Here is a 16,464-nt window from a genome sequence, read left to right on the forward strand (position 1 = left end):
CATAATCCGTGAGATGTCTGCCAAAGAAGGGACTTAAGGAGTATTATGAGAATCCTGTAATTGTCTGGTGAGAATTTGACTTGGAAGGTCATGATGTAGCCATGTGTGCCAAGGCAAAATAACCATTTATTCTCCCATGCCACTCAACTGTGAAAGGGCTGCTTGCTTCACGGGGAGCCGACACTGTGGGAGTGACAGGCATTCGTGTAATCACATCTTTTACGCACCAATTTATACCAAAAATGACAGGAAGTTGGCAAAGGTAAAGCAAATATTCTAACCAAAAGCAAATGAAGCAGGAAAAGTTGCAAAATATAAGGTAAAGAAAACATCCTCAATTCAGAGCTAGGTTGGCTGCCTTGCTAACCAGCCACTTGGGTTCTGTTTTACTAAACTGTCACCTCTACAACCCCAAAATGTCTCTGGTCAATGTCTCTTCACTTTCTCCAGGGCTAGCAGAGACTAGCAGAACTAGTGACGGTTCAGTTGTGCCCAGATCTTGGTAAACAAATAGGCAAATAAATAAATAAGTAAAATATAGAACAAATGGTAGGTAATGTGGCTATGATCCTAGTGTATGAAGGGAAAATACTCAATGAAGATACTATACAAAATATTTTATATATTCCTTTTGTGTGTGTGTTTGTAAGTAATTATGGCAATCTTTTCAAATAAAAATGATAAGGAAAAACTTTAATTTTCAGGATTAGTGTTCTCTTTTAAAAAATAAACTAGTAATTGAAGGGAGAATTCTACACATTTTAGTAGAGGAGTCATTTCTTAATTATTGCTGGAAACCTACTTTTTCCCAAGCAGTTTAATGTAATAGATAAATCTGGCATCTTTATTATTTGCATAGACAAAATGTCCTACAATAAATGTATGTAATCTATGATACATGTATACCTGCATCTGATAAACTAGAAGTTCCTTTATTTAAAATTTTACATTTATAAAATCCCTTTTCAGGGTAAAGCATGTCTAGGAAGCATACATTGATGGCCTTACCATGTGCAAGACATTGCATACAAAGCATTTAATAATAACTACAGAATTTATAGTCTGCTAATGAAAAGATGACTTAGATGCATTCTTCATTTAATGTTATTTGATAAATGTTATTAGAATATGAAGCTGTTTATTTCTGAAACACTTCTTAACTAAAATGTTGGTAAATATATAAATAATCTATTATGGTACACTGCCAATATGTATGTATGTATATGTGTTTCTGCTATGTTCTCAGTCCCATCCAATCCAATACGACTGTGTCAGTATCAGAAGAGAAAAATTTGAATGCAGATACACATACATGGAAGACAGTCATGTGAACACAGGGGCGGAGACTGGAGTTATGCTGCCACATAGCAGAGAATGCCTGGGACTACCAGAAGCTGAAAGAGAAATATTCTCTCCTAGACTTTGTAGAGAATATTTCCCTGGCAACTTCTTAATTTTATACTTCTAGCCTCCATAACTCTGAGAGAATAAGTTACTGCTGTCTTAAACAATCTAGTTATGGTATGTTTCCTAGGCAGGTCTAAGAAACTAATGCATACCATAAGCTAAATGGTATATGCATTCACAAATAACCAGTGTGATGGGAAAAGATAGGGAGTGCTGTAGGCATGTACGCAGGCAGTATTTTCGCAATACAAGCAGCAGAGGTGATTCTTAATGAGAAATTAGGGCAGACGTCAAGATAGATGTGACATTTGCAGTTGACTTTGAAGGAAAGATAGCATTCTAAATCGAAGAAAATGTCAGCTCTTGCCCTTTGTCAGCTATAGGCATTAATGCTCCCTTCCAAAGGCTCCATACCACTTATTTCCTGAGATTATCCTGACTAAATGTGAGCAAATATTAAAAGTACTATTTCTAGCAGGAGGTGGGGTAGGGAATTGATCTTATTTCCTAAGCCCCACTGCTTGGAATGAGCTGTGGGCTCCTGTGAAATTATTAAGTTTTCTGGAGCAGCCTTCTCTCATGTCCTTGACTTGATCCTATAACAGGACTTTGTCTTGGTTTCTTGAGTTGTAATTCACCTCTACTACCAAGTCGAGAGTCCTGCTCTGAATTCTGATTAAGTTGTCTGGGAATCAGACACCTTATATAATTTTTGCTGGACTTTTCAACTAGGAACTGGATCTCTTTTTCTCACACTTCTATGTTTGCTGGAAGAATTCTACTCTAAACCAGCTCAGGGCCTGTCATAATGCCTAGCGCTGAACACCACCATTGTGAATCATACACTTATCCTGCCTGTGGTGGTCAGAATAATGGTCCCCTAATGACATCTCTCTCCTCATCTTTGGAATTGGTCGATGTGTTTTGTTGCATGACATGGGATAGTTAAGGTTAACTATATGGGAGTAAGGTTTCTAATCATCTGGCCACAAAATGGGAAGATTATCCTAGATTATTCAGGTGAGACTGATGTAATCACAAAGGTCCTTACAAGTGAAAGAAGGAAGGAAAGTTGGTGTCAGACTGACACAGCACTAGAAAGACGTGACTGGTCATTGCTGGGCTGGACAATGGAATGCAGCCACAAGTCAAGGAATCCAAGTGGCTTCTAGAAGCTGGGGATAGGCAAGGAGATAGATGAATTCTACCCTAGATTCTTCAAGAGGAATGCAGCCTTCCTGTCACTGTGATTTGGGGCCAGTGGCATCCATTTCAGGTTCTGACCTCTTGAGCTATATGCATGAAGAGTGTATTTGTGTTTTTTTAAGCTACTTTTTTGTGGTAATTTCCTGTTGTGGCAACAGGAAAAAACACACTGCCTTTCCACAAAACAGAACTTAAGACTAGCAAAGCTAGCTTGTTTAGAGTATAAATTATCATGTTCCTTTAGTTTCCTGAAATAGAGAAAATATAATTTGTGGTTAATAACATGGCCTTTGGAATCTAACAAAGCCAAGGGTAAAATTCAGTCTCATTAATTAATGGCTTAATGACCCCTAACAAATGACTTGATTTTTTGGTGCTCAGTATCATTTTCTGTTTAATGAGGATAATACTTTTCTCATTAGGTTGGTTTGGAAATTAATTTAAATAATGTATGTAAAAAACTTTTCTCAGTGTGTGAAAAATGTTATGAATTATTCAAGATTCCTATGCCTTTGGTTCCAGAGGTAGGTTCTCCTGTCAGATTAACATAGTGATATTAGATACCATGAGGAGAAAAGGAGTTTGCAGCCGTGCCAGGAAGTGTCTTTCATCACACACTGCTTAAGGAACTGTGATTTAATTTGATAAGCAAGAGGTTGTCATTTAAATTTAAAATGCTTCTGGTTTCAAAAAGAATTTGTCTAAGTACAACATATAGACATTTGCAGGTATAAAGGAAAAAATGAAAGGTCATAGTGATGCCAAAAATGGGGTCTAAGGGTCAATTTTTCATTGGAAAATGGGAAGAAAACTACTCAATAGTCATAAAGCAGATCTCGATTAAAAAACACAATAATTAGAAGACTTGTTTTCTTCTGGAAACATCTGGTCAACCTACCTGAAAACAGCTATTACTACCTCCATCCGCTCCTCATGTTTAAAAACATGCTTTCAACAACTTGAAAATAATCTTATATATGCATTTTTTTCAAAGATCTTTTGAAGAATTTCTTCTTCCGTGTTTCATTGTATTTCCTCACTAATACTGTTTGCATCTATTTATTGGAAGGGGGACCCATCGGGGGAAATAAATGAAAGGCAAACTGGTGGTGTTTAATTTGCACTTAGAAGATATAGCCCCCCCAACAAATCACCAAAGGTAGGGACAGAAAGAGGATTAACTTTAAGAATAATATTAGCAAATATTGTATATATAATGAATTGCAGATTTTCAATCTTCAGTATTTTAAAGTGTCAAAAAGCTAAACAATGTGGAGAGAAAAACAATACAAATTGTAGGTCAAAATAATCACACTTAGATGGATCTCTGTTACTATGTTTAATTGTGTCCCCCCCAAAACAGGCATATGTTGAAGCCTTAACCCCATTAACCTCTAAATGTGACCTTATTTGCAACAACCTTAACAGGGTGCTTATAGATGTAGTTAGTTAATACAAGGTCATGCTGAGGCAAATTGGGCACCAATTCAATATGACTTATGAAAGAAGAGATGTGTACAGCAAAATAAAGTGAAGGAAACAGTCAGACAAAAAGGCTAGGTCAGACTAAGTTCAGTGTATCCCACAGGGAACCTTGGAAGGTAAATGGTGTATATCCTACTTTAAGGCAAGGGGACTGGTTTTTCTGTACTCTCAAATAAGATCCTATGCCTTCTTGGATGAGCCATGCATGAGTGATCTGAGGAGAAGGAGGCAGCTGTTCGCAATTAGCCGTCACTACTCCTAGCATCTGGGAAATGGGTGCAAGATCTAGTAATGGGAACCTGGGAAGGACACCACTGTTCTCTAATACAGTGGACACAGGAATAGAGATTAAAACTTTAACTTAGTAATTGCTGGCATTCATTGACATTAGAAAAATTGTGACAGAGTAATAAGCAAAGACAAAATAAAAGTAAAAATTATCTTGACTTTAAAATAATTAAAACTTGCATAATACACAATTTTAAAGGGCTAAATGAATTCCAAGAGACACATTTGGAAATAGAATCCAACTAAAATATTCGAGCAATTTTTTAAAATAAAAAAGACAAATACAATCTACAAGCCCTTAAGAAGAGAAAAAGATTCTATTTACCCACAATTGAATGGAAATCTGACTGATCTTAGAATTCTAAGATATGTATCAGAGGACAATGAAACAGCATCAGAGTCTGGGGTCTTTTTAGAGTGCTCTTGTCTACTTAGTCTAACACCATTATCTTCTGTATATAGCTGCCCCTTGGTATCTGTGGAAAATTGGTTCCAGGACCCCCCAAGAATACCAAAATCCAGTGATGCTCAAGTCCCTCTTATAAAATGGTGTAGTACTTGCATATGCCCTACACACACCCTCCTGTATACTTGAAATAATCTCTGTATTACTTATAATACCTAATGCAATGTAAATATACTGAAAGTATAATTATTATTATACTGTATTATGTAGGGCATTGTGGCAAGAACATAAGTTTGTATGTGTTCAGTATGGATGCAACCACTGTAGTCCTAGCTTCATAGGTTACATCAAAATAACATTTAAAACAATTTTGTACTCTGCGATGGATTGGATGTGTGAATACAGAACCCACAGATAAAAGGGGCTGACTATACTGTCCAACATATTTAAAATATTATAAAATGTAACCTGTAAATCACATGTATTATTACTTGGATGCTTTTGTCAACAACAACTGCAGCAACAACAAAATCTCACAGTGGCATGCACAGCAAAGTACTAAAATATGCAGAAGTATTGTGAATCTTGGATTGGATAATTCAGTGCCTCAGTAACATCAAGAACTCAAATCCTTTTCCTTTGTCTCCTGCCATCCTGTTTTATTCTTAGCCTAATTTCCATGTGAGATGCAAGATTGGCGTACTAGGTAAAGATGACAAGAGATTGCTCCCCACGAATCTAGTATGGGCACAGAATCGTCTCTTCAGGAAGTAAGCTCTTCAGCATACTTCCACACTTGGTTGACTGAAATCAGGCCAGGTGCATTTTATTCTCTTTCTATAAACCTATTATTTTAAGAGAAATATGATTACCACAATTTACTTAAACCAAGAAAGGTGAATGCCTGAATGAAATTACGTTTCTGTAAAAAAAGATTGGTGGGCAGGCATGGTAAGACGCAAGTAGGAAACCAACAATCTCTGGCAGATTGGATACATGCATTGTCTTTAACCGAACAAGAAATAAATAATTTAAAATCTAAAAAATATAAAGATGTTAGTTAGAAAAGCTGAAAGCTCTTTCTATTCACTGTGGACCAAGGCTAAGTTATTCTATTTGGTTACACTTTGATAAGTAGATACTCATTTAGTTTTTCTTTTTTATTTAAAAAGTGTTTATTGTTTTTTTTTAAAGTTTTCCTTTAGGTGTGGTGTTTATGCTTTATTTTTTTTTAATTTTATTTATTTTTAGAGAGAGGGGAAGGGAGGGGGAAAGAGAGGGAGAGAAACATCAATATGTGGTTGCCTCTCAGGCTCCCCCACTGGGATCCTGGCCAGCAACCCAGGCATGTGCCCTGACTGGGAACCGAACCAGCGACCCTGTGGTTCACAGGCTGGTGAGAAAAGGGGATTACAGGAACTACTATAAAGGACACATGGACAAAATCAAGGGGGAGGGTGGAGGTGGGGGAGGGAGGGGGTTTGGCTGGGGTGGGGTGGAGGGATGGGGATAAAAGCCACACAACTGTAGTTGAATAACAATAAAAATTTAAAAAAATTAAAAAAAAAGTTTTTTGAACATATGATATGCCAGGCATTATATGAGGTGTTAGGAACACAGCAATAAGGAAACCATGCAAGCTTACTATGTTGATTGACTCTCATACATCCTGTTGCTGAAGGAGGGATTCTTGCCCTAGGATTATAGGGCTGGCTGAACACCTGGCACCTGGACAGAGAGATCAACAGTAGGTTTCAGTCACATGTACTCACACGTTGGGTGGGGAGAACACCATATGCCTTCATGAGCCTCACAGGGTTTGCACTCAACAATGAACAGGCAGGGGCCCTAGAAGGCGGATTTGGTAGTAGCGAGAGCATGGGGTGCCCTCGGATTCCTGTGGAAGGATGCAGTTGGCTAGTTTGTATCATTGCACAGGCTGGCAGAGAACTGAAGCCCAGTACTCCCAGATTAGCAGGCACCGTGCCTGGTTCCAGTGATAAGGGGTTGTTTGGCTGGAGGTTGTTATCTACGAGGGCACAATGGGAAGGTGAACTTGAGGTTATGTCCTTAGAAGCCTTCCAAGTTTCAGATGTCAAGACAGCACTTGATATTAACTTTGGGCCTTATGCCAGACTCTTTCTCATATATACTTTTCCTGAGCATATAGCATGTGGAGCATAATAATGTTATGCAGTTATACTGTGTTCAGATACTACATTCTAATTAAAATTTTGTTTTTACTATCTTTCTTGAGGCTTGTTTGGTTGTTTTTTGTTTTTGTACCTTTTGGAGGTGTTGTCCATAACATCTGGAAATTTCTCAGCTTTGGTAAATTTATTATTTGGTAAATATTGTTTCTGTCCCATTCTTCCTCACCTCTCCCTGTCGGATTCCAATTCCATGTATGCTAGCTTTTTCCTTTTTAAAAACCTACAACTTTTATACTCTTTGTTTTGTTTTTATGGTTTTTACCCATCTTAACTGCATTCTTGCTAATCTCTCAAATTTTACTTGCAGTTCACTAATTCTATCTTCGACTGTGTTTATCTAAATTTCATTAGTGTGCTTGTGTAAATTTATCTAAATTTAACTTTGTCCACTGAGATTTTAATTGCAGGTATCGTCTTTTTTCAAGTCTACAAGTTTTAGTTAGTCCTTTGTCAGATTTGCTATGTCACCTTTTTAATTTCTTGTACCCTGCAAACATTTTCTAGCTCTTTTATGTAAAAATAGATAAGAAGCATAGTTGTCCTATGTTCTGTGTTAGATAATTTCAATAGCTGAAGTGCTTGTGAGTTTATTTCCATTGCCCGTTTCTTTGGTTCTCACTGACAGTGAACACCTCGTTTCCCATTGTATTTTGTTACCCTCGATAGCAAATTATTTGGAAAATTATTTGGAGGAGGAATAATTTGAGACTCAAGGTGATTATACATACCTCCAGAGAGGATCTCTGTGACTTCTGCCAGGCCTTTGGGAGAGTACCAATCCAGGATCAACTTATGTTTGAATTCCATTTTGTGGTTACCAAATGACCCAAGAGACATGGAACAAAGGCTGGTTTACTTCTGGTTCACTCTTACTGTGAAGGTACAGCCCTGTGGGGTCTAATTTCAAAGTGATTGTATGGAAGGCTATAAAATCCTTACCTTGGTGAGCTCAGACTTGCTTTCTTTCTTTTTCCCTCCAGAACCCTAATGCGCTGCTAGCACAGTTCAGTTTCACCACTACCATGCCCATTGGACAAACAACCTTGGGGCAAAAGTGATTTGCATTCTAGGCTTCCCCTCTCCAGCTTCCTTTTCTTCTAGGTTTGGTTTGGGTAAAGCACCTAGATTTTGAGTGGTCAAATGTAACTATATTGCTCGTTTTTTACTTGTCTGGTTCAGGGTTTTTTGTTGTTACTTTTATTTAACATTTCCTCCAGCTCTTGGTTCTAATTACTCAATTCACTATTATTAAGATAAAATCCCTTTATCTTGTAATTGACAAAGAATTTGTACTATATTTGAAAACATTTAATTACTGTTTTTACTGTGGTTCAGCTTTTCCCCACCAAGTATCATTATTTATACTTTTAGGATACAATTGGGGGGTTATAAACAAATCTTTCCCTTTCTTTAAGAATAAACTTTGAAAAAAAAAGCAATGGCCATTTGTATGACTAAGAAACTCCATAATGATTTTCAGTACTGTTGAAAAATTGTACTGAACCTTCAAAGCATTTTTGTTTGTGTGTTTCTATGTAACTGGTGGTGGCTAAAAAATAATGCAGGGATAGATACTATTTGTCAATTAAACCCTTCTAGTTTATTTTTATTCAGCGAGGAATTAGTACTATTTCTATTTTATTCTAGTTAAAATTTGTATGTATTACCTCAAATATACATTCTGTAAGAACTCAGAGTAAAGATTTCTAAGGATGCATTAAAATGTGTTAGTATTTATTGTTTATTTTTCTTGCAGAGCAGAATTCTTGGTGTTTTTTCCTTCTTGTCCTTGCAGTTTTTCAATATTTCTCTAATTTTCTTCACATTGTTTTTACTGCTCTGACACACAATTTTATGTTAAAAGCATTGTACAAGCTGTCTTGCCATGGTCACAATCACATACACAAAAAATAAAACGTTGAGGAAGAAAAACATGAAGTGTTACTACTGTTTAACTCTGCATGTGGCATTTTGTTGTCTATTTTTTACTGTGTAGTTTTTCTTAATTTTTTATGTTTCCAGATTTTCTCTAAAACTCATTTATTAGTATTTTCATGGAAAAGAATAACTAGCAAAAACCACAATTTTGAGTACACTAATAATATACTCACAATTACGCTTGAGGAAGATTTCTTTGAATTTAAAGGGACAGAGGTAGGCATTGTCTCAGAGAACCTTGTAGGGTTGTGACATTATTTTAGTTGAGAGGTGTTGACTACCAAAGGCATTGTGTGTCTGCTGCACTGAAAAGGAAGTTCGGATTCAGGGGCCGCAGTGAAGATAACTTCAGCAACACGTGACCAATTATTAGGTTTAAATAGAAAGAGGAATCAGAATACCTACTTGGTCTGAGGACAGGATGGCCGTTTTAAGACATAAAGGGTAAGGAAAGTGATTGAAAAGGGCTGTACCTGGACCACCCTTGAATATCATGTATGCTTTAAGTTTTCACCATTTGTAGGTGTGATGAGTTAGTCCAGCACTAAGGACTCATTTTGTACACAAATGTTGTATTAATTTACTAGGGCTGCCATAACAAAATACCACAAATTCTGGGTAGTTTAAACAACAGAAATTTATTTTCTCACAGTTCCAGAGGCTAGAAGTCCAAGATCAGAGTGTTGCATGGTTTTGTTCTTTCTGAGGCTTCTCTCCTTGGCTTGCAAGTGGCCCCCTTTTCCCTTTGTTTTCACATAGTGCTTCCTCTGAGCACAAACATTGCTGATGTTTCTCAGTGTGTTCGAATTTCCTGTTCTTATTAGGACACCAGTCATATTGGATTAAGGCCCACCCTAATGACTTCATTTTAATTTACTTAATTGCCTTATCTTCAAATTAAGTGACATCCTGAAGTATTCGGGGTTAAACTTCAACATGACAATTTAAAAACATAATGCAGTCTATAATAAAAATAAGTTACATTTATGCAAAAAAAAAAAGAATGAAGATTGGTATGCCCAGCAGTATTGTTATTGAACAGAAATGGAGGTTCTGCTGCCTGCCACCACTCTCTAGGCAAATTCCAGAGGCAGAGGTTTGGTGTAAAAGGAAAGGAGTCTTTTATTCAAAAGCTACACAATTTTGGAAGAATGGCAGTCTTCTGTCTCAGAGCCCATCCCCTTAAGACACCCAGAAAAAATCCCCACCATCCTCTGCCAGACCAGTCCAAGGTTGTACCCAGAGTTCCTTTTCCCATTTAAAAATACCATCCTTTGGGAAATGCACACTTGCAACATGAGCACTCAGGTGGCTTAGCTTGTCCAGCTTCAGGCATCTTCCTGGAGTCTGTGCATGCACAGTCCATGCCACCAGCCACCACCCCAACTTCCTGTGCTGGGGGGACACAGGACCACTGCCTGGTCATGTGGTTTCTGGTCATCTGGTCACAGGGCTTGCCCTCCCACAAACGCTCAGATCTTTCAAGGAGCAACTTCAAGAAAGGAGAAGGTGCATGTTTCTCCCTTCCCTCTTTTTAAATCTCCCAGCCCAACCTTCCAAGAGCTTCGAAAGGGTTCAGCTCCCTAGCTAATCCCATCCTTTTCCCCTGCGAGACTGGCAGGTCTGCATCTTCCCCTGCTGTATCTCCCCCTGCTGCCATATTCCAGCAGGGAGTAAGAGGGCTCTTCACTCCATCAATCACCCTGCCATCCTTTCGAGACTCTGTGCAGGGACCGCTCCTGCCTCATCTCTGACTGGGGCAGGTAAATCTGTTATCCTGCACTGCACTAGGTTAGTTACTCAGGCAATGCAAGCTTGTTTACCCTTTACCCAAGGAACACAGCCTCTTTTGCTTGCCTCAGGGTACCTTTGCCCTGCCCAGATATCTGGCCAAGTCTACCGGTATCAATATATTGGATATAACTTAATAAGTTTAATATGTTCCAATAATTAAATGTAATAATAATTTTAAAATTAGCATTTTTGTAAATTATTATGATTTAAACCAAGTTGCAAAAATAAGAAGTAGGAAATGGTAACTAAATTGCAATCTCAATTTTCTTTAACATAAATAGACATATATCTATACATAAAAACATAAGGGAACAAATGAGATTAACAGTGGCTATTTCTGATTTGTGAAATTCCAGAGCATTTGTTTATTCTTGTATACTCTGCTTGCATTTTCAAATTCTCTACATTAAGACATATCACCTATATAATAAAAATATTGAGTTATTAAAGGGAAGACAGACTGATTTTTTATCAGTATTAGTCCATGTTTGAGATCAACAAAGAACAATTTAGTATAATTTAGACAAAAATAGAATTTACAAAAAGGTTATTCTGGTACTTAGTAAATCAAACAGGCTGATGTAAGGCCAGGCCATAGGAACTCTGGGAATCTGGACAGCTGGAAATGGCTGACCATTTTATCAATGAGTCACAGCTTAGATGTCTGATCTCTGACTTTATTCACCATCTCGGTGCCATTCTGTTCAAAAGAGTCTGATTAGGGGTTCTGCCTATAGTGGTTGAGGGGACACTTTGATGGGCAGTTCCACTAACAGAAAAAAAAAACACTGAGGAGAAAAAGTTCCTCAAAAGGAAATCAGGGTGATGTTACCAAGGAAAGGAAGGACTACTATTATAGATCTTCATTACAGAATTAAAGCAAGAAATCCATTTAAAATCTATATCATACAGCCCCAATTAGATTCTAATTTTAATAGACCACAAAGAAACATTGTCTTTATTATGTACCATATTGGTATTGAATTTCATTTGAATATTTTAGTGTCATCTGATGTGAATTCTGGATAATTATTTATCAGATATTTGAATTATTAAAAATGTGTATGTCATACATAGATTCTCAGTATGATGTTTTTGTGAATCTACAATTTTCTCAAAATAAAAATAATTAATTAAAAATGCCAGCGACATTTTGTTTCTTTTGTTATTATTTTTTAAATATATAATCAAAAAATTGTATTTTGTGTCCTATTTAACCCAGATCAGATTTTATTTTTAGTGAGTAGACCAGGTGTCAAAGAGACACATTTTTAACATCTCATTGTTCACTATTCCTTGTAAGTCATTAACACTACCCTTAAGGCACATCTTTAATGGCCTGAAACTTTTTTGGAACCAATATTTGACTACTTTCTCCAAGTTTACAAGTATTCTCTGATAAAGCACTTTAAGATACATATTAGTGATCTATTTCTGATGTTGTACTTCTTTAATCCCCTGGTGTGATGCTTTAGAAAAATCCCTTGGAAAATCTAAATATGTTATATTTATGATTCTCCTTCATTTTCCTAAAAATATGCTCTCAAGTATCTTAAATACCAGATATGGTTCATACCTACAAGACTATGAAAGCCATCTTCTCCTTAATGCATATAAAATTTGAAATTACTTTCAGTTATTTTCCTAAGTAGTAAAGGAGTTTCAGTGACTTAAAATACTCATAACAGCTCAGATTTAACAGGTCATAAACTAAAATTTATAAGAAAAACTTAAATTTCTGAATTCTGTTTCTCCTGTGGAGTGATTATGGATCCTAACAAAAAGAGTGGGCCCCTTTTTTTTAAAGTTCACTGTTTAAAAGGTTGTGTATAGAAGAAATGTCATAGATACAAAGGCCAGATGTCCGAAGACCAACTAACATCAGCATATAGAACTAGTGTACATAGTAGCCAAAGATGAACACTTAATCCAAAATTCCGGCAAAACAAATAGCAACACTCAGTTCTTATCATTTTGAGAAAACAAACAATGGAGCCTCAATACTTTTTTTATTCCATTTGAAAAGTGTGTGTTCTACTAGGGTTTTCTTCTCATTTCTTCCAAACAATATTATGTTTAAAATCCAAAACAGACCTTGGGAGAAGTGAAAAACTTCTCATTTCAAGGCACTGGGATAATCAGATGCATGGTTTTAAAGAAGGGATTTGCTTTTCTGAATCTGCTTCCAAACACATTGTGAACAGAATCTTTACCTTTGTGGGTGACAAGAAACCTTGACTAATGGATGTCTCTGTTCTGTTGAAAATTCACCTGAATCATACTAGATCATTTTCTCACACAAAAATAAGAAATAGCTTATTAAAATAAACATGAACTTTAGCATTAAAATGAATATTTCCTTATTCTCCATTGGATTCTTGATCTATGCTGCTTAAATATAGGCTTAGCACGCTGTAATCCATACTGCTTTCCCAGCATTCTAGGCTTGGCCAACATTTATTAATGGCAACAGACTCACGAAATAGCTAGGGAAAAATGATCACTGCCCCATGTCAGTGTCTAAAGGTTAGCAACTCTTCATTTAAATCAAAGTCTTTTTCACTGATGCATATAAAATGCCTATAAATTCCCATGGAAATGCGTTCCCCAGGGACAGGTCCTGTGACCGTCTAGGATGAGCAAAGATGAAATGCTCTACATGAGCTTGTGGGCTCCTATGGCTTCAATTTTCATCTCTGCGAGGATGAGTCCCAGATCTGTGTCTCCAAATCCTTGTTCCCAACCCTCAATCCCATAATTTTAACTACACGATGTGCATCTCCACCTGGGTGTTCTGCAGAGCCATCACACTCAATGTGTTCTGTAGTAAATGCATTTTCTCATCCAAGCATGCCTCCTTATGATTTTCCCAGTTTCTTTTAATGACTTAATTATCTTCCCTGTTACTCAGGACTGAGGACTCAATTTTTAAATTTATCTAATTTACGGTTTTTCCCTTATATTAAATTAGTTGACATGTTTTGATGACAATTTCTTGAAATTTTTATGTCCAATTTCTGTTTTTCTGCCACTATCTTGGTTTATTACAAATCATTTTTAAATGGGTTAAATTATAAATAAATATTGTAAAATCTCTATTTGGGATTGAATTCTAGTAAATAATACATGCTTTCTTTAGTTAGGCACTATTGCAATTATAACATCTTATTTTTATTCTCTAAATCTTTATTTACTATCGTCCCAATTACTCATTCACTAGGTCATCTGTTCAAGATTATGTTCCAGTGGTCAAGTCAATGAGGATAGAATACATGGTCTCTGTTCTCACAGAGCTAACAATAAATGAATAAATTATTTCAGATATTTTAAGCACTGTGGAGAATATTATAATATGATTTGATAGAGCAGAACAAAGTGGTGTTACATTAGATGGAGTGATGAGGGAAAACTCCTCTGAATGATTAAAAGTAGCCAGTCATGTGAAGTTCTGCAGGATAAGCATTTGTAGAAGAACAAAGTAACATGTCTGGATGAAAAAAGGCTGGTGTGTTTAATAAACAGAAGGCAAACTAATGGAGTGGAAATTTCCTGAGCCCAGAACATGTAGGTACAAGAAACATCAAGCAGAAAGGCATGGGAACAACTCTTGTAGTATAGTTAAGCCACGAATAAAAGGTAAGATTTAGAGATACATTGGAGAGCTTTTGACAAGAAGGTGGCATTATCTGAACAAATGACACTAACTGCTGAGTAAAGAATGATTTCAGAGACTTCTGATCAAGATGGCAGATTGTATACTGCAACTTCCCTCTCTGGTCCCATTGCCTAAAAATAATCAAAACAAACAAAAAAATTAATTAAAGTAACAAAAAAATAATTCATTGTGTGCTTCAGTTCTAAACCAGAAAGGAAACAGTCATGAAGAAAGTATGTAGGCATGAGAAACTGGGACCTGATAAAGATTGTTTGTCACCAGAATATCAATGAATATCAATGACTGTGCCTGGACAGATGCCTCGTCCCGAAGCTGAGAACTATAATCTATAAAATATCGTCACAATCCCTTGCCAAGACAGATAAAAATCTAATGACCATATTTCCTCCATAGCTACGAGCCTCTTTTTTTTTTTCTTTTTTTTTTTTTACCACTACTCCCTTTGAACATCGTGTATCATAGACATCAGACTACTCAGGTTTCCCAACATATCCTGTCTTTTTAGTGCTTACTTCTCTGAAATTGCTTTGTTTTGACTTAGAATACTTTATCACATCTCTTTCCCAACAGCATAAATATATCTTCTCTTATTTAGACATAATTCTTTTATGACTGTTATGTTTACACTTAAAGCATTGCCATAAGTGGTTCAATAATGGGGACAATATCATCTCTTGCATTACACACTGAAGTCTCAACTGCTGCCACCCACTGTGATATGTGTCAACAGCATAACCCTTCTAACTGTTCCTGAAAACAGAACTTATTGACAGATACTTAGTAAGCAACAATGGTAAAATTAATTTTTTGATATTAACTGTAAACATGACAACAGTAAGAAATTTTGTAGTGGACTGAGATTATTTTATTAGTTGGAGCATGTACAAGACAGTGTCTGAAATTCTTATAGGCATGTGAGCTTTGATTATATGAGAAATATGTCGTTTAAAAGCCGGATTTGTTTTTATGTTTGTTGTTGTTGTGGTGGTGGTGGTGGTGTGTGTGTTCAACCATTTATCTTTCATTTGTCATTTGTATTTAAGTCCTTAAGTCCCAGCCAGTGGGGCACTAGAGGCAGCAATTGAGTAAGCAAAGGTAAAAATAAATTAAAAAAAATAATAATATCTGTGGGCAGTGGTTAACTGTCAGTTCCTGATTTTTCAAATGAAAAAGAAATGGTTCCATTTCTAAAATCCAAGCATAGTACAGTTTGAAAATATTTCTGTTAGCGCAAAAAGTTGAGTAGTCTTGTGTAACCCCAACATATGCTTTTTTATTTACAAATTAAATACATGCATTTGTATTAATTAGGGTTCTCTAGTGAAACACACTCAATAGAAGAGAGAGATTGAGAGAGAGTAAGAGAGACTATAAGCACTTGTCTCATGTTATTATGGATTCTGAGAGACCTCAAGATCTGCAGTCAACAAGCTGGAGACCCTGGAGAGCCAAAGGTGTAAATTCCAGTCTGGAAGCTGGAGAACACTGGTGTCCACTTCCAGCAGTCAGGTATAGGGAGATCCATTTCACTCTCCGGTCAGCCTTTTTGTGCTAGTCAGCCTTCAGCTGACTGACTAAGGCCCACCTACATTAGGGAGAGCAGCCTGCTTTACTGAGTCTCCTGAATCAAATGCTAATCCATCCAAAAACACCCTCACAAACACACCCAGAATAATGTTTGACTAGATATCTGGGCACCCAGTCAAGTTGACACATGAAATAAACCATCACACATTATTGAATAAAAATATTTGGCATGTTAGAAAAAGTAAAATCTTCAAATAATTAGTTTAAAAATATTAAAGGGTATTTTAATATTTTCTTTTTAATTGATCCAATTTTACTTAATTAAAATTTTAGACATGTCTTCCTTTGGAGGTCATTTCTTAGTTGAAATTATAAGTTTTCTTTAAGTCATCTTTTCTATTTTTAACCAAATTTAATTTCTGCCACTTTTGTCCTTCTGTAACATTTATGTGCTACTTTTTTAGCATTCAACTCAGTTTGTGTCTTGGTAAGACATAGAATGTCTGTGTATTGCCTATTTCTCC

At 36.4% G+C, this 16,464-nt stretch overlaps 1 long non-coding RNA gene across 1 annotated transcript in view; it reads right to left on the bottom strand.

The window, feature by feature from the left end:
• Positions 1-9,705: 9,705 nt before the first annotated feature.
• LOC128780710 (uncharacterized) overlaps positions 9,706-16,464 on the bottom strand; it is a 31,702-nt gene continuing 24,943 nt past the window's right edge. Inside the window, exon 4 of the long non-coding RNA XR_008426713.2 lies at positions 9,706-14,523. This is a non-coding gene — a long non-coding RNA (uncharacterized lncRNA). The remainder of the gene's footprint in view (positions 14,524-16,464) is intronic.

The sequence above is a fragment of the Desmodus rotundus genome, chromosome 4, assembly GCF_022682495.2.
Source record: "Desmodus rotundus isolate HL8 chromosome 4, HLdesRot8A.1, whole genome shotgun sequence".
Lineage (NCBI taxonomy): Eukaryota > Metazoa > Chordata > Mammalia > Chiroptera > Phyllostomidae > Desmodus > Desmodus rotundus.